The sequence below is a fragment of the Rhipicephalus microplus genome, unplaced genomic scaffold, assembly GCF_043290135.1.
Source record: "Rhipicephalus microplus isolate Deutch F79 unplaced genomic scaffold, USDA_Rmic scaffold_80, whole genome shotgun sequence".
NCBI classification, from domain to species: Eukaryota; Metazoa; Arthropoda; class Arachnida; order Ixodida; family Ixodidae; genus Rhipicephalus; species Rhipicephalus microplus.
In genome coordinates this window covers 1120952-1140680 of record NW_027464652.1, presented here as the reverse complement: position 1 = coordinate 1140680, position 19729 = coordinate 1120952, and the positions used below count along the sequence as shown (strand labels likewise).

Below are 19729 nucleotides of genomic sequence, written 5' to 3'. Positions count from 1 at the left end.
ACCACTATCAAAACATATCTTCAAAGCTATCAGCCCACAGAAAAAAAATTCGCCGCACAACCACCGGGTAGGCTCGAACCTCCAACTTTTCGGTTAACAGCCGATCGCGCTAGCCAATTGCGCCACGGAGACGGTCGTGCTCGACTCTCACCACCGTCAGAACATTTCTTCAGAGCTATCACCTCAAAGAAAAAAAAGCATCGCACCACCACCGGTTGGGCTCGAACCTTGAACCTTTCGGTTAACAGCCGATCGCGCTACCCAATTGCGCCACGAAGACAGTCCTGCTCCACTCTCATCACCATCTGAACATATCTTCAAAGCTATTACCGCAAAGAAAAAAGCAACACACCACTCCCGGGAGGGCTCGAAACTCCAACCTTTCGGTTAACAGCCGATCGCGCTAGCCAATTGCGCCACGGGGTCCGTCCTGCTCCACTCTCACCACCGTCAGACCATTTCTTCAGAGCTATCACCCCAAAGAAAAAAAAGTGCCGCACCACCACCGGGTGGGCTCGAACCTCCAACCTTTCGGTTAACAGCCGATCGCGCTAGCCAATTGCGCCATGGAGACAGTCCTGCTCTACTCTTACCACCATCAGAACATATCTTCAAAGCTATCAGCCCAAAGAAAAAAAAGCGTCGCACCACCACCAGGTGGGCTCGAAACTCCAACCTTTCGGGTAACAGCCGATCGCGCTAGCCAATTGCGCCACGGAGACAGTCCTGCTCAACTCTCACCACCATCAGAACATATCTTCAAAGCTATCAGCCCAAAAAAAGCGCCATACCACCACCGGGTTGGCTCGAACCTCCGACCTTTTGGTTAACAGCCGATCGCGCTAGCCAATTGCGCCATGGAGACAGTCGTGCTCCACTCTCACCACCATCAGAACATATCTTCAAAGCTATCAGCACAAAGAAAAAAGCAACACACCTCTCCCGAGAGGGCTCGAAACTCTAACCTTTCAGTTAACAGCCGATCGCGCTAGCCAATTGCGCCACTGAGACAGTCCTGCTCTACTCTCACCACCATCAGAACATATCTTCAAAGCTATCAGCCCAAAGAAAAAAAGCGCCGCACCACCGCCGGGTGGGCTCGAAACTCCAACCTTTTGGTTAACAGCCGATCGCGCTAGCCAATCGCGCCATGGAGACAGTCGTGCTCCACTCTCACCACCATCAGAACATATCTTCAAAGCTATCAGCCTAAAGAAAAAAAAGCGCCGCACCACCCCGAGGTGGGATTGAACCTCCAACTTTTCGGTTAACAGCCGATCACGCTAGCCAATTGCGCCATGGAGACAGTCATGCTCCACTCTCACCACCATCAGAACATATCTTCAAAGCTATTACCGCAAAGAAAAAAGCAACACACCACTCCCGTGAGGGCTCGAAACTCCAACCTTTCGGTTAACAGCCGATCGCGCTAGCCAATTGCGCCACGGGGTCCGTCCTGCTCCACTCTCACCACCGTCAGACCATTTCTTCAGAGCTATCACCCCAAAGAAAAAAAAGTGCCGCACCACCACCGGGTGGGCTCGAACCTCCAACCTTTCGGTTAACAGCCGATCGCGCTAGCCAATTGCGCCATGGAGACAGTCCTGCTCTACTCTTACCACCATCAGAACATATCTTCAAAGCTATCAGCCCAAAGAAAAAAAAGCGTCGCACCACCACCAGGTGGGCTCGAAACTCCAACCTTTCGGGTAACAGCCGATCGCGCTAGCCAATTGCGCCACGGAGACAGTCCTGCTCAACTCTCACCACCATCAGAACATATCTTCAAAGCTATCAGCCCAAAAAAAGCGCCATACCACCACCGGGTTGGCTCGAACCTCCGACCTTTTGGTTAACAGCCGATCGCGCTAGCCAATTGCGCCATGGAGACAGTCGTGCTCCACTCTCACCACCATCAGAACATATCTTCAAAGCTATCAGCACAAAGAAAAAAAAAAGCGCTGCACCACCACCGGTTGGGCTCGAACATCCAACCTTTCGGTTAACAGCCGATCGCGCTAGCCAATTGCCCCACGGAGACAGTCGTGCTCCACTCTCACCACCGTCAGAACATTTCTTCAGAGCTATCACCCCAAAGAAAAAAAAAAGCGCTGCACCACCACCGGTTGGGCTCGAACCTCCAACCTTTCGGTTAACAGCCGATCGCGCTAGCCAATTGCGCCACGAAGACAGTCCTGCTCCACTCTCACCACCATCAGAACATATCTTCAAAGCTATCAGCCCAAAGAAAAAAAAGCGCCGCACCACCACCGGTTGGGCTCGAACCTTGAACCTTTCGGTTAACAGCCGATCGCGCTACCCAATTGCGCCACGAAGACAGTCCTGCTCCACTCTCATCACCATCTGAACATATCTTCAAAGCTATTACCGCAAAGAAAAAAGCAACACACCACTCCCGGGAGGGCTCGAAACTCCAACCTTTCGGTTAACAGCCGATCGCGCTAGCCAATTGCGCCACGGGGTCCGTCCTGCTCCACTCTCACCACCGTCAGACCATTTCTTCAGAGCTATCACCCCAAAGAAAAAAAAGTGCCGCACCACCACCGGGTGGGCTCGAACCTCCAACCTTTCGGTTAACAGCCGATCGCGCTAGCCAATTGCGCCATGGAGACAGTCCTGCTCTACTCTTACCACCATCAGAACATATCTTCAAAGCTATCAGCCCAAAGAAAAAAAAGCGTCGCACCACCACCAGGTGGGCTCGAAACTCCAACCTTTCGGGTAACAGCCGATCGCGCTAGCCAATTGCGCCACGGAGACAGTCCTGCTCAACTCTCACCACCATCAGAACATATCTTCAAAGCTATCAGCCCAAAAAAAGCGCCATACCACCACCGGGTTGGCTCGAACCTCCGACCTTTTGGTTAACAGCCGATCGCGCTAGCCAATTGCGCCATGGAGACAGTCGTGCTCCACTCTCACCACCATCAGAACATATCTTCAAAGCTATCAGCACAAAGAAAAAAGCAACACACCTCTCCCGAGAGGGCTCGAAACTCTAACCTTTCAGTTAACAGCCGATCGCGCTAGCCAATTGCGCCACTGAGACAGTCCTGCTCTACTCTCACCACCATCAGAACATATCTTCAAAGCTATCAGCCCAAAGAAAAAAAGCGCCGCACCACCGCCGGGTGGGCTCGAAACTCCAACCTTTTGGTTAACAGCCGATCGCGCTAGCCAATCGCGCCATGGAGACAGTCGTGCTCCACTCTCACCACCATCAGAACATATCTTCAAAGCTATCAGCCTAAAGAAAAAAAAGCGCCGCACCACCCCGAGGTGGGATTGAACCTCCAACTTTTCGGTTAACAGCCGATCACGCTAGCCAATTGCGCCATGGAGACAGTCATGCTCCACTCTCACCACCATCAGAACATATCTTCAAAGCTATTACCGCAAAGAAAAAAGCAACACACCACTCCCGTGAGGGCTCGAAACTCCAACCTTTCGGTTAACAGCCGATCGCGCTAGCCAATTGCGCCACGGGGTCCGTCCTGCTCCACTCTCACCACCGTCAGACCATTTCTTCAGAGCTATCACCCCAAAGAAAAAAAAGTGCCGCACCACCACCGGGTGGGCTCGAACCTCCAACCTTTCGGTTAACAGCCGATCGCGCTAGCCAATTGCGCCATGGAGACAGTCCTGCTCTACTCTTACCACCATCAGAACATATCTTCAAAGCTATCAGCCCACAGAAAAAAAAGCGCCGCACAACCACCGGGTAGGCTCGAACCTCCAACTTTTCGGTTAACAGCCGATCGCGCTAGCCAATTGCGCCACGGAGACAGTCCTGCTCCACTCTCACCACCATAAGAACATATCTTCAAAGCTATCAGCCCAAAGAAAAAAAAGCGCCACACCACCATCGGGTGGGCTCGAACATCCAACCTTTCGGTTAACAGCCGATCGCGCTAGCCAATTGCCCCACGGAGACAGTCGTGCTCCACTCTCACCACCGTCAGAACATTTCTTCAGAGCTATCACCCCAAAGAAAAAAAAAAGCGCTGCACCACCACCGGTTGGGCTCGAACCTCCAACCTTTCGGTTAACAGCCGATCGCGCTAGCCAATTGCGCCACGAAGACAGTCCTGCTCCACTCTCACCACCATCAGAACATATCTTCAAAGCTATCAGCCCAAAGAAAAAAAAGCGCCGCACCACCACGAGGTTGGCTCGAACCTCCAACATTTCGGTTAACAGCCGATCGCGCTAGCCAATTGCGCCACGGAGACAGTCCTGCTCCACTCTCACCACCATAAGAACATATCTTTAAAGCTATCAGCCCAAAGAAAAAAAAGCGCTGCACCACCACCGGGTGGGCTCGAACCTCCGACCTTTTGGTTAACAGCCGCTCGCGCTAGCCAATTGCGCCACGGAGACAGTCCTGCTCCACCCTCACCACCATAAGAACATATCTACAAAGCTATCAGCCCAAAGAAAAAAAAGCGCCGCACCACCATCAGGTGGGCTCGAACATCCAACCTTTCGGTTAACATCCGATCGCGCTAGCCAATTGCCCCACGGAGACCGTCGGGCTCCACTCTCACCACCATCAGAACATTTCTTCAGAGCTATCACCCCAAAGAAAAAAAAAGCGCCGCACCACCACCGGTTGGGCTCGAGCCTCCAAACTTTCGGTTAACAGCCGATCGCGCTAGCCAATTGCGCCACGAAGACAGTCCTGCTCCACTCTCATCAACATCTGAACATATCTTCAAAATTAATACCGCAAAGAAAAAACAACACACCACTCTCGGGAGGGCTCGAAACTCCAACCTTTCGGTTAACAGCCGATCGCGCTAGCCAATTGCGCCACGGGACCGTCCTGCTCCACTCTCACCACCGTCAGACCATTTCTTCAGAGCTATCACCCCAAAGAAAAAAAAGCGCCGCACCACCACCGGGTGGGCTCGAACCTCCGACCTTTCGGTTAACAGCCGATCGCGCTAGCCAATTGCGCCACGGAGACAGTCCTGCTCTACTCTCACCACCATCAGAACATATCTCCAAAGCTATCAGCGCAAAGAAAAAAAAGCGTCGCACCACCGCCGGGTGGGCTCGAAACTCAAACCTTTCGGTTAACAGCCGATCGCGCTAGCCAATTGTGCCACGGAGACAGTCCTGCTCTACTCTCACCACCATCTGAACATATCTTCAAAGCTATCAGCCCAAAGAACAAAAAGCGCCGCACCACCGCCGGGTGGGCTCGAAACTCCAACCTTTCGGTTATCAGCCGATCGCGCTAGCCAATTGCGCCACGGAGACAGTCCTGCTCCACTCTCACCACCATCAGAACATATCTTGAAAGCTATCAGCCCAAACAAAAAAAGCGCCATACCACCACCGGGTGGGCTCGAACCTCCGACCTTTTGGTTAACAGCCGATCGCGCTAGCCAATTGCGCCATGGAGACAGTCCTGCTCTACTCTCACCACCATCAGAACATATCTTCAAAGCTATCAGTCCAAAGAAAAAAAAGCGCCGCACCACCACGAGGTGGGCTCGAACCTCCAACTTTTCGGTTAACAGCCGATCACGCTAGCCAATTGCGCCATGAAGACAGCCATGCTCCACTCTCACCACCATCAGAACATATCTTCAAAGCTATCAGCCCACAGAAAAAAAAGCGCCGCACCACCCCCGGTTGGGCTCGAACCTCCAACGTTTCGGTTAACAGCCGATCGCGCTAGCCAATTGCGCCACGGAGACAGTCCTGCTCGACTCTCACCACCATCTGAACATATCTTCAAAGCTATCAGCCCAAAGAAAAAAAAGCGCCGCACCACCGCCGGGTGGGCTCGAAACTCCAACCTTTCGGTTATCAGCCGATCGCGCTAGCCAATTGCGCCACGGAGACAGTCCTGCTCCACTCTCACCACCATCAGAACATATCTTCAAAGCTATCAGCGCAAAGAAAAAAGCAACACACCACTAAGGGAGGGCTTGAAACTCCAACCTTTCGGTCAACAGCTGATCGCGCTAGCCGATTGCGCCACGGAGACAGTCTTGCTCCCCTCTCACCACCATCAGAACATATCTTCAAAGCTATCAGCCCAAAGAAAAAAAGCACCGCACCACCACCGGATGTGCTCGAACCTCCAACCTTTCGGTTAACAGCCGATCGCGCTAGCCAATTGCCCCATGGAGACAGTCCTGCTCCGCTCTCCACCACCATCAAAACATATCTTCAAAGCTATCAGCCCAAAGAAAAAAAAGCGCCGCACCACCACCGGGTGTGCTCGAACCTCCAACTTTTTGGCTAACAGCCGATCGCGCTAGCCAACTGCGCCAAGGAGACAGTCGTGCTCCACTCTCACCACCATCTGAACATATCTTCAAAGCTATCAGCGCAAAGAAAAAAGCAACACACCACTCCAGGGAGGGCTCGAAACTCCAAGCTTTCGGTTAACAGCCGATTGCGCTAGCCAATTGCGCCACGGAGACAGTCCTGCTCTACTCTCACCACCATCAGAACATATCTTCAAAGCTATCAGCCCAAAGAAAAAAAAGCGCCGCACCACCACCGGGTGGGCTCGAAACTCCAACCTTTCGGTTAACAGCCGATCGCGCTAGCCAATTGCGCCATGGAGACAGTCCTGCTCCACTCTCACCACCATCAGAACATATCTTCAAAGCTATCAGCCCAAGGAAAAAAAAGCGGCATACCACCACAGGGTGGGCTCGAACTACCAACTTTTCGGTTAACAGCCGATCACGCTAGCCGATTGCGCCACGGAGAGAATTCTGCTCCACTCTCACCACCATCAGAACATATCTACAAAGCTATCAGACAAAAGAAAAAAAAGCGCCGCACCACCACCGGGTGGGCTCGAACCTCCAACTTTTCGGATAACAGCCGATAACGCTAGCCAATTGCGCCACGGAGACAGTCCTGCTTCACTCTCACCACCGTCAGAACATTTCTTCAGAGCTATCACCCCAAAGAAAAAAAAGCGCCGCACCACCATCGGTTGGGCTCGAACCTCCAACCTTTCGGTTAACAGCCGATCGCGCTAGCCAATTGCGCCACGAAGACAGTCCTGCTCCACTCTCACCACCATCACAACATATCTTCAAAGCTATTACCGCAAAGAAAAAAAGCAACACACCACTCCCGGGAGGGCTCGAAACTCCAACCTTTCGGTTAACAGCCGATCGCGCTAGCCCATTGCGCCACGGAAGCAGTGTTGCTCCACTCTCACCATCATCAGAACATATCTTCAAAGCTGTCAGCGCAAAGAAAAAAAAGCGCTGCACCACCACCGGGTGGGCTCGAACCTCCAACCTTTCAGTTAACAGCCGATCGCGCTAGCCCATTGCGCCACGGAGACAGTCTTGCCCCACTCTCACCACCATCAGAACATATCCTAAAAGCTATCAGCGCAAAGAAAAAAGCAACACACCACTCCCGGGAGGGCTCGAAACTCCAACCTTTCGGTCAACAGCCGATCGCGCTAGCCCATTGCGCCACGGAGACAGTCTTGCCCCCCTCTCACCACCATCAGAACATATCTTCAAAGCTATCAGCCCAAAGAAAAAAAAGCACCGCACCACCACCGGGTGGGCTCGAACCTCCAACCTTTCGGTTAACAGCCGATCGCGCTAGCCAATTTCGCCACGGAGACAGTCCTGCTCTACTCTCACCACCATCAGAACATATCTTCAAAGCTATCAGCCCAAAGAAAAAAAAGCGTCGCACCACCGCCGGGTGGGCTCGAAACTCCAACCTTTCGGTTAACAGCCGATCGCGCTAGCCAATTGCACCACGGAGACAGTCCTGCTCCAATCTCACCACCATCAGAACATATCTTCAAAGCTATCAGCCCAAAAAGAACCGCCATACCACCACCGGGTTGGCTCGAACCTCCGACCTTTTGGTTAACAGCCGATCGCGCTAGCCAATTGCGCCATGGAGACAGTCCTGCTCCACTCTCACCACCATCAGAACATATCTTCAAAGCTATCAGCACAAAGAAAAAAGCAACACACCTCTCTCGAGAAGGCTCGAAACTCCAACCTTTCGGTTAACAGCCGATCGCGCTAGCCAATTGCGCCACGGAGACAGTCCTGCTCTACTCTCACCACCATCAGAACATATCTTTAAAGCTATCAGCCCAAAGAAAAAAAAGCGCCGCACCACCGCCGGGTGGGCTCGAAACTCCAACCTTTCGGTTAACAGCCGATCGCGCTAGCCAATTGCGCCACGGAGACACTCCTGCTCCACTCTCACCACCATCAGAACATATCTTCAAAGCTATCAGCCCAAACAAAAAAAGCGCCATACCACCACCGGGTGGGCTCGAACCTCTGACCTTTTGGTTAAAAGCCGATCGCGCTAGCCAATTGCGCCATGGAGACAGTCCTGCTCCACTCTCACCAACATCAGAACATATCTTCAAAGCTATGAGCCCAAAGAAAAAAAAGCGCCGCACCACCACGAAGTGGGCTCGAACCTCCAACTTTTCGGTTAACAGCCGATCACGCTAGGCAATTGCGCCATGGAGACCGTCATGCTCCACTCTCACCACTATCAAAACATATCTTCAAAGCTATCAGCCCACAGAAAAAAAATTCGCCGCACAACCACCGGGTAGGCTCGAACCTCCAACTTTTCGGTTAACAGCCGATCGCGCTAGCCAATTGCGCCACGGAGACGGTCGTGCTCGACTCTCACCACCGTCAGAACATTTCTTCAGAGCTATCACCTCAAAGAAAAAAAAAGCATCGCACCACCACCGGTTGGGCTCGAACCTTGAACCTTTCGGTTAACAGCCGATCGCGCTACCCAATTGCGCCACGAAGACAGTCCTGCTCCACTCTCATCACCATCTGAACATATCTTCAAAGCTATTACCGCAAAGAAAAAAGCAACACACCACTCCCGGGAGGGCTCGAAACTCCAACCTTTCGGTTAACAGCCGATCGCGCTAGCCAATTGCGCCACGGGGTCCGTCCTGCTCCACTCTCACCACCGTCAGACCATTTCTTCAGAGCTATCACCCCAAAGAAAAAAAAGTGCCGCACCACCACCGGGTGGGCTCGAACCTCCAACCTTTCGGTTAACAGCCGATCGCGCTAGCCAATTGCGCCATGGAGACAGTCCTGCTCTACTCTTACCACCATCAGAACATATCTTCAAAGCTATCAGCCCAAAGAAAAAAAAGCGTCGCACCACCACCAGGTGGGCTCGAAACTCCAACCTTTCGGGTAACAGCCGATCGCGCTAGCCAATTGCGCCACGGAGACAGTCCTGCTCAACTCTCACCACCATCAGAACATATCTTCAAAGCTATCAGCCCAAAAAAAGCGCCATACCACCACCGGGTTGGCTCGAACCTCCGACCTTTTGGTTAACAGCCGATCGCGCTAGCCAATTGCGCCATGGAGACAGTCGTGCTCCACTCTCACCACCATCAGAACATATCTTCAAAGCTATCAGCACAAAGAAAAAAGCAACACACCTCTCCCGAGAGGGCTCGAAACTCTAACCTTTCAGTTAACAGCCGATCGCGCTAGCCAATTGCGCCACTGAGACAGTCCTGCTCTACTCTCACCACCATCAGAACATATCTTCAAAGCTATCAGCCCAAAGAAAAAAAGCGCCGCACCACCGCCGGGTGGGCTCGAAACTCCAACCTTTTGGTTAACAGCCGATCGCGCTAGCCAATCGCGCCATGGAGACAGTCGTGCTCCACTCTCACCACCATCAGAACATATCTTCAAAGCTATCAGCCTAAAGAAAAAAAAGCGCCGCACCACCCCGAGGTGGGATTGAACCTCCAACTTTTCGGTTAACAGCCGATCACGCTAGCCAATTGCGCCATGGAGACAGTCATGCTCCACTCTCACCACCATCAGAACATATCTTCAAAGCTATTACCGCAAAGAAAAAAGCAACACACCACTCCCGTGAGGGCTCGAAACTCCAACCTTTCGGTTAACAGCCGATCGCGCTAGCCAATTGCGCCACGGGGTCCGTCCTGCTCCACTCTCACCACCGTCAGACCATTTCTTCAGAGCTATCACCCCAAAGAAAAAAAAGTGCCGCACCACCACCGGGTGGGCTCGAACCTCCAACCTTTCGGTTAACAGCCGATCGCGCTAGCCAATTGCGCCATGGAGACAGTCCTGCTCTACTCTTACCACCATCAGAACATATCTTCAAAGCTATCAGCCCAAAGAAAAAAAAGCGTCGCACCACCACCAGGTGGGCTCGAAACTCCAACCTTTCGGGTAACAGCCGATCGCGCTAGCCAATTGCGCCACGGAGACAGTCCTGCTCAACTCTCACCACCATCAGAACATATCTTCAAAGCTATCAGCCCAAAAAAAGCGCCATACCACCACCGGGTTGGCTCGAACCTCCGACCTTTTGGTTAACAGCCGATCGCGCTAGCCAATTGCGCCATGGAGACAGTCGTGCTCCACTCTCACCACCATCAGAACATATCTTCAAAGCTATCAGCACAAAAAAAAGCAACACACCTCTCCCGAGAGGGCTCGAAACTCTAACCTTTCAGTTAACAGCCGATCGCGCTAGCCAATTGCGCCACTGAGACAGTCCTGCTCTACTCTCACCACCATCAGAACATATCTTCAAAGCTATCAGCCCAAAGAAAAAAAGCGCCGCACCACCGCCGGGTGGGCTCGAAACTCCAACCTTTTGGTTAACAGCCGATCGCGCTAGCCAATCGCGCCATGGAGACAGTCGTGCTCCACTCTCACCACCATCAGAACATATCTTCAAAGCTATCAGCCTAAAGAAAAAAAAGCGCCGCACCACCCCGAGGTGGGATTGAACCTCCAACTTTTCGGTTAACAGCCGATCACGCTAGCCAATTGCGCCATGGAGACAGTCATGCTCTACTCTCACCACCATCAGAACATATCTTCAAAGCCATCAGCCCACAGAAAAAAAAGCGCCGCACAACCACCGGGTAGGCTCGAACCTCCAACTTTTCGGTTAACAGCCGATCGCGCTAGCCAATTGCGCCACGGAGACAGTCCTGCTCCACTCTCACCACCATTAGAACATATCTTCAAAGCTATCAGCCCAAAGAAAAAAAGCGCCACACCACCATCGGGTGGGCTCGAACATCCAACCTTTCGGTTAACAGCCGATCGCGCTAGCCAATTGCCCCACGGAGACAGTCGTGCTCCACTCTCACCACCGTCAGAACATTTCTTCAGAGCTATCACCCCAAAGAAAAAAAAAGCGCTGCACCACCACCGGTTGGGCTCGAACCTCCAACCTTTCGGTTAAAAGCCGATCGCGCTAGCCAATTGCGCCACGAAGACAGTCCTGCTCCACTCTCACCACCATCAGAACATATCTTCAAAGCTATCAGCCCAAAGGAAAAAAAGCGCCGCACCACCACGAGGTTGGCTCGAACCTCCAACATTTCGGTTAACAGCCGATCGCGCTAGCCAATTGCGCCACGGAGACAGTCCTGCTCCACTCTCACCACCATAAGAACATATCTTTAAAGCTATCAGCCCAAAGAAAAAAAAGCGCCGCACCACCACCGGGTGGGCTCGAACCTCCGACCTTTTGGTTAACAGCCGCTCGCGCTAGCCAATTGCGCCACGGAGACAGTCCTGCTCCACCCTCACCACCATAAGAACATATCTACAAAGCTATCAGCCCAAAGAAAAAAAAGCGCCGCACCACCATCAGGTGGGCTCGAACATCCAACCTTTCGGTTAACATCCGATCGCGCTAGCCAATTGCCCCACGGAGACCGTCGGGCTCCCCTCTCACCACCATCAGAACATTTCTTCAGAGCTATCAGCGCAAAGAAAAAAAGCGCTGCACCACCACCAGGTGGGCTCGAACCTCCAACCTTTAGGTTAACACCTGATCGCGCTAGCCGATTGCGCCACGGAGACAGTCTTGCTCCCCTCTCACCACCATCAGAACATATCTTCAAAGCTATCAGCCCAAAGAAAAAAAGCACCGCACCACCACCGGATGTGCTCGAACCTCCAACCTTTCGGTTAACAGCCGATCGCGCTAGCCAATTGCCCCATGGAGACAGTCCTGCTCCGCTCTCCACCACCATCAAAACATATCTTCAAAGCTATCAGCCCAAAGAAAAAAAAGCGCCGTACCACCACCGGGTGTGCTCGAACCTCCAACTTTTCGGTTAACAGCCGATCACGCTAGCCAATTGCGCCACGGAGACAGTCGTGCTCCACTCTCACCACCATCAGAACATATCTTCAAAGCTATCAGCCCACAGAAAAAAAGCGCCGCACCACCACCGTGTGGGCTCGAACCTCCAACCTTTCGGTTAACAGCCGATCGCCCAAGCCAATTGCGCCACGGAGACAGTCCTGCTCCACTCTCACCACCATCAGAACATATATATCTTCAAAGCTATCAGCCCAAACAAAAAAAAGCACCGCACCACCACCGGGTGGGCTCGAACCTCCAACCTTTCGGTTAACGGCCAATCGCGCCAGCCAATGGCACCACGGAGACAGTCCTGCTCCACTCTCACCACCATCAGAACATATCTTCAAAGCTATCAGCACAAATAAAAAAAGCGCCCCAGCGTCACCGGGTGGTCTCGAACTTCCAACCTTTTGGTTAACAGCCGATCGCGCTAGCCAACTGCGCCAAGGAGACAGTCGTGCTCCACTCTCACCACCATCTGAACATATCTTCAAAGCTATCAGCGCAAAGAAAAAAGCAAACACCACTCAAGGGAGGGCTCGAAACTCCAAGCTTTCGGTTAACAGCCGATCGCGCCAGCCAATTGCGCCACGGAGACAGTCCTGCTCTACTTTCACCACCATCAGAACATATCTTCAAAGCTATCAGCCCAAAGAAAAAAAAGCGCCGCACCACCACCGGTTGGGCTCGAAACTCCAACCTTTCGGTTAACAGCCGATCGCGCTATCCAATTGCGCCATGGAGACAGTCCTGCTCCACTCTCACCACCATCAGAACATATCTTCAAAGCTATCAGCCCAAAGAAAAAAAAGCGGCATACCACCACAGGGTGGGCTCGAACTACCAACTTTTCGGTTAACAGCCGATCACGCTAGCCGATTGCGCCACGGAGAGAATTCTGCTCCACTCTCACCACCATCAGAACATATCTACAAAGCTATCAGACAAAAGAAAAAAAAGCGCCGCACCACCACCGGGTGGGCTCGAACCTCCAACTTTTCGGATAACAGCCGATACCGCTAGCCAATTGCGCCACGGAGACAGTCCTGCTTCACTCTCACCACCGTCAGAACATTTCTTCAGAGCTATCACCCCAAAGAAAAAAAAGCGCCGCACCACCATCGGTTGGGCTCGAACCTCCAACCTTTCGGTTAACAGCCGATCGCGCTAGCCAATTGCGCCACGAAGACAATCCTGCTCCACTCTCACCACCATCAGAACATATCTTCAAAGCTATTACCGCAAAGAAAAAAAGCAACACACCACTCCCGGGAGGGCTCGAAACTCCAACCTATCGGTTAACAGCCGATCGCGCTAGCCCATTGCGCCACGGAAGCAGTCTTGCTCCACTCTCACCATCATCAGAACATATCTTCAAAGCTGTCAGCGCAAAGAAAAAAAAGCGCTGCACCACCACCGGGTGGGCTCGAACCTCCAACCTTTCAGTTAACAGCCGATCGCGCTAGCCCATTGCGCCACGGAGACAGTCTTGCCCCACTCTCACCACCATCAGAACATATCCTAAAAGCTATCAGCGCCAAGAAAAAAGCAACACACCACTCCAGGGAGGGTTCGAAACTCCAACCTTTCGGTCAACAGCCGATCGCGCTAGCCCAACGCGCCACGGAGACAGTCTTGCCCCCCTCTCACCACCATCAGAACATATCTTCAAAGCTATCAGCCCAAAGAAAAAAAAGCACCGCACCACCACCGGGTGGGCTCGAACCTCCAACCTTTCGGTTAACAGCCGATCGCGCTAGCCAATTTCGCCACGGAGACAGTCCTGCTCTACTCTCACCACCATCAGAACATATCTTCAAAGCTATCAGCCCAAAGAAAAAAAAGCGTCGCACCACCGCCGGGTGGGCTCGAAACTCCAACCTTTCGGTTAACAGCCGATCGCGCTAGCCAATTGCACCACGGAGACAGTCCTGCTCCAATCTCACCACCATCAGAACATATCTTCAAAGCTATCAGCCCAAAAAAACCGCCATACCACCACCGGGTTGGCTCGAACCTCCGACCTTTTGGTTAACAGCCGATCGCGCTAGCCAATTGCGCCATGGAGACAGTCCTGCTCCACTCTCACCACCATCAGAACATATCTTCAAAGCTATCAGCACAAAGAAAAAAGCAACACACCTCTCTCGAGAAGGCTCGAAACTCCAACCTTTCGGTTAACAGCCGATCGCGCTAGCCAATTGCGCCACGGAGACAGTCCTGCTCTACTCTCACCACCATCAGAACATATCTTTAAAGCTATCAGCCCAAAGAAAAAAAAGCGCCGCACCACCGCCGGGTGAGCTCGAAACTCCAACCTTTCGGTTAACGGCCGATCGCGCTAGCCAATTGCGCCACGGAGACACTCCTGCTCCACTCTCACCACCATCAGAACATATCTTCAAAGCTATCAGCCTAAAGAAAAAAAAAGCGCCGCACCACCCCGAGGTGGGATTGAACCTCCAACTTTTCAGTTAACAGCCGATCACGCTAGCCAATTGCGCCACGGAGACAGTCCTGCTCCACTCTCACCACCATAAGAACATATCTTTAAAGCTATCAGCCCAAAGAAAAAAAAGCGCCGCACCACCACCGGGTGGGCTCGAACCTCCGACCTTTTGGTTAACAGCCGCTCGCGCTAGCCAATTGCGCCACGGAGACAGTCCTGCTCCACCCTCACCACCATAAGAACATATCTACAAAGCTATCAGCCCAAAGAAAAAAAAGCGCCGCACCACCATCAGGTGGGCTCGAACATCCAACCTTTCGGTTAACATCCGATCGCGCTAGCCAATTGCCCCACGGAGACCGTCGGGCTCCACTCTCACCACCATCAGAACATTTCTTCAGAGCTATCAGCGCAAAGAAAAAAAGCGCTGCACCACCACCAGGTGGGCTCGAACCTCCAACCTTTCGGTTAACAGCTGATCGCGCTAGCCGATTGCGCCACGGAGACAGTCTTGCTCCCCTCTCACCACCATCAGAACATATCTTCAAAGCTATCAGCCCAAAGAAAAAAAGCACCGCACCACCACCGGATGTGCTCGAACCTCCAACCTTTCGGTTAACAGCCGATCGCGCTAGCCAATTGCCCAATGGAGACAGTCCTGCTCCGCTCTCCACCACCATCAAAACATATCTTCAAAGCTATCAGCCCAAAGAAAAAAAAGCGCCGTACCACCACCGGGTGTGCTCGAACCTCCAACTTTTCGGTTAACAGCCGATCACGCTAGCCAATTGCGCCACGGAGACAGTCGTGCTCCACTCTCACCACCATCCGAACATATCTTCAAAGCTATCAGCCCACAGAAAAAAAGCGCCGCACCACCACCGTGTGGGCTCGAACCTCCAACCTTTCGGTTAACAGCCGATCGCCCAAGCCAATTGCGCCACGGAGACAGTCCTGCTCCACTGTCACCACCATCAGAACATATATATCTTCAAAGCTATCAGCCCAAACAAAAAAAAGCACCGCACCACCACCAGGTGGGCTCGAACCTCCAACCTTTCGGTTAACGGCCAATCGCGCCAGCCAATGGCACCACGGAGACAGTCCTGCTCCACTCTCACCACCATCAGAACATATCTTCAAAGCTATCAGCACAAATAAAAAAAGCGCCCCAGCGTCACCGGGTGGTCTCGAACTTCCAACCTTTTGGTTAACAGCCGATCGCGCTAGCCAACAGCGCCAAGGAGACAGTCGTGCTCCACTCTCACCACCATCTGAACATATCTTCAAAGCTATCAGCGCAAGGAAAAAAGCAAACACCACTCCAGGGAGGGCTCGAAACTCCAGGCTTTCGGTTAACAGCCGATCGCGCTAGCCAATTGCGCCACGGAGACAGTCCTGCTCTACTCTCACCACCATCAGAACATATCTTCAAAGCTATCAGCCCAAAGAAAAAAAAGCGCCGCGCCACCACCGGTTGGGCTCGAAACTCCAACCTTTCGGTTAACAGCCGATCGCGCTAGCCAATTGCGCCATGGAGACAGTCCTGCTCCACTCTCACCACCATCAGAACATATCTTCAAAGCTATCAGCCCAAAGAAAAAAAAGCGGCATACCACCACAGGGTGGGCTCGAACTACCAACTTTTCGGTTAACAGCCGATCACGCTAGCCGATTGCGCCACGGAGAGAATTCTGCTCCACTCTCACCACCATCAGAACATATCTACAAAGCTATCAGACAAAAGAAAAAAAAGCGCCGCACCACCACCGGGTGGGCTCGAACCTCCAACCTTTCGGATAACAGCCGATAACGCTAGCCAATTGCGCCACGGAGACAGTCCTGCTTCACTCTCACCACCGTCAGAACATTTCTTTAGAGCTATCACCCCAAAGAAAAAAAAGCGCCGCACCACCATCGGTTGGGCTCGAACCTCCAACCTTTCGGTTAACAGCCGATCGCGCTAGCCAATTGCGCCACGAAGACAATCCTGCTCCAATCTCACCACCATCAGAACATATCTTCAAAGCTATTACCGCAAAGAAAAAAAGCAACACACCACTCCCGGGAGGGCTCGAAACTCCAACCTATCGGTTAACAGCCGATCGCGCTAGCCCATTGCGCCACGGAAGCAGTCTTGCTCCACTCTCACCATCATCAGAACATATCTTCAAAGCTGTCAGCGCAAAGAAAAAAAAGCGCTGCACCACCATTGGGTGGGCTCGAACCTCCAACCTTTCAGTTAACAGCCGATCGCGCTAGCCCATTGCGCCACGGAGACAGTCTTGCCCCACTCTCACCACCATCAGAACATATCCTAAATGCTATCAGCGCCAAGAAACAAGCAACACACCACTCTAGGGAGGGTTCGAAACTCCAACCTTTCGGTCAACAGCCGATCGCGCTAGCCCAACGCGCCACGGAGACAGTCTTGCCCCCCTCTCACCACCATCAGAACATATCTTCAAAGCTATCAGCCCAAAGAAAAAAAAGCACCGCACCACCACCGGGTGGGCTCGAACCTCCAACCTTTCGGTTAACAGCCGATCGCGCTAGCCAATTTCGCCACGGAGACAGTCCTGCTCTACTCTCACCACCATCAGAACATATCTTCAAAGCTATCAGCCCAAAGAAAAAAAAGCGTCGCACCACCGCCGGGTGTGCTCGAAACTCCAACCTTTCGGTTAACAGCCGATCGCGCTAGCCAATTGCACCACGGAGACAGTCCTGCTCCAATCTCACCACCATCAGAACATATCTTCAAAGCTATCAGCCCAAAAAAAACCGCCATACCACCACCGGGTTGGCTCGAACCTCCGACTTTTTGGTTAACAGCCGATCGCGCTAGCCAATTGCGCCATGGAGACAGTCCTGCTCCACTCTCACCACCATCAGAACATATCTTCAAAGCTATCAGCACAAAGAAAAAAGCAACACACCTCTCTCGAGAAGGCTCGAAACTCCAACCTTTCGGTTAACAGCCGATCGCGCTAGCCAATTGCGCCACGGAGACAGTCCTGCTCTACTCTCACCACCATCAGAACATATCTTTAAAGCTATCAGCCCAAAGAAAAAAAAGCGCCGCACCACCGCCGGGTGGGCTCGAAACTCCAACCTTTCGGTTAACGGCCGATCGCGCTAGCCAATTGCGCCACGGAGACACTCCTGCTCCACTCTCACCACCATCAGAACATATCTTCAAAGCTATCAGCCTAAAGAAAAAAAAGCGCCGCACCACCCCGAGGTGGGATTGAACCTCCAACTTTTCAGTTAACAGCCGATCACGCTAGCCAATTGCGCCATGGAGACAGTCATGCTCCACTCTCACCACCATCAGAACATATCTTCAAAGCCATCAGCCCACAGAAAAAAAAGCGCCGCACAACCACCGGGTAGGCTCGAACCTCCAACTTTTCGGTTAACAGCCGATCGCGCTAGCCAATTGCGCCACGGAGACAGTCCTGCTCCACTCTCACCACCATAAGAACATATCTTCAAAGCTATCAGCCCAAAGAAAAAAAGCGCCACACCACCATCGGGTGGGCTCGCACATCCAACCTTTCGGTTAACAGCCGATCGCGCTAGCCAATTGCCCCACGGAGACAGTCGTGCTCCACTCTCACCACCGTCAGAACATTTCTTCAGAGCTATCACCCCAAAGAAAAAAAAGCGCTGCACCACCACCGGTTGGGCTCGAACCTCCAACCTTTCGGTTAACAGCCGATCGCGCTAGCCAATTGCGCCACGAAGACAGTCCTGCTCCACTCTCACCACCATCAGAACATATCTTCAAAGCTATCAGCCCAAAGAAAAAAAAGCGCCGCAACACCACGAGGTTGGCTCGAACCTCCAACATTTCGGTTAACAGCCGATCCCGCTAGCCAATTGCGCCACGGAGACAGTCCTGCTCCACTCTCACCACCATAAGAACATATCTTTAAAGCTATCAGCCCAAAGAAAAAAAAGCGCCGCACCACCACCGGGTGGGCTCGAACCTCCGACCTTTTGGTTAACAGCCGCTCGCGCTAGCCAATTGCGCCACGGAGACAGTCCTGCTCCACCCTCACCACCATAAGAACATATCTACAAAGCTATCAGCCCAAAGAAAAAAAAGCGCCGCACCACCATCAGGTGGGCTCGAACATCCAACCTTTCGGTTAACATCCGATCGCGCTAGCCAATTGCCCCACGGAGACCGTCGGGCTCCACTCTCACCACCATCAGAACATTTCTTCAGAGCTATCAGCGCAAAGAAAAAAAGCGCTGCACCACCACCAGGTGGGCTCGAACCTCCAACCTTTCGGTTAACAGCTGATCGCGCTAGCCGATTGCGCCACGGAGACAGTCTTGCTCCCCTCTCACCACCATCAGAACATATCTTCAAAGCTATCAGACAAAAGAAAAAAAAGCGCCGCACCACCACCGGGTGGGCTCGAACCTCCAACTTTTCGGATAACAGCCGATCGCGCTAGCCAATTGCGCCATGGAGACAGTCCTGCTCCACTCTCACCACCATCAGAACATATCTTCAAAGCTATCAGCCCAAAGAAAAAAAAGCGGCATACCACCACAGGGTGGGCTCGAACTACCAACTTTTCGGTTAACAGCCGATCACGCTAGCCGATTGCGCCACGGAGAGAATTCTGCTCCACTCTCACCACCATCAGAACATATCTACAAAGCTATCAGACAAAAGAAAAAAAAGCGCCGCACCACCACCGGGTGGGCTCGAACCTCCAACCTTTCGGATAACAGCCGATAACGCTAGCCAATTGCGCCACGGAGACAGTCCTGCTTCACTCTCACCACCGTCAGAACATTTCTTTAGAGCTATCACCCCAAAGAAAAAAAAGCGCCGCACCACCATCGGTTGGGCTCGAACCTCCAACCTTTCGGTTAACAGCCGATCGCGCTAGCCAATTGCGCCACGAAGACAATCCTGCTCCAATCTCACCACCATCAGAACATATCTTCAAAGCTATTACCGCAAAGAAAAAAAGCAACACACCACTCCCGGGAGGGCTCGAAACTCCAACCTATCGGTTAACAGCCGATCGCGCTAGCCCATTGCGCCACGGAAGC

At 52.6% G+C, this 19729-nt stretch overlaps 3 non-coding genes across 3 annotated transcripts; all 3 read right to left on the bottom strand.

Moving 5' to 3' along the window:
• Positions 1-13461: 13461 nt before the first annotated feature.
• TRNAN-GUU (transfer RNA asparagine (anticodon GUU)) lies at positions 13462-13535 on the bottom strand. Its single transcript has one exon. It is a non-coding gene; the product is annotated as a tRNA-Asn (tRNA).
• Positions 13536-16706: 3171 nt separating this feature from the next.
• TRNAN-GUU (transfer RNA asparagine (anticodon GUU)) lies at positions 16707-16780 on the bottom strand. Its single transcript has one exon. It is a non-coding gene; the product is annotated as a tRNA-Asn (tRNA).
• Positions 16781-19655: 2875 nt separating this feature from the next.
• On the bottom strand, positions 19656-19729 carry TRNAN-GUU (transfer RNA asparagine (anticodon GUU)). Its single transcript has one exon. It is a non-coding gene; the product is annotated as a tRNA-Asn (tRNA).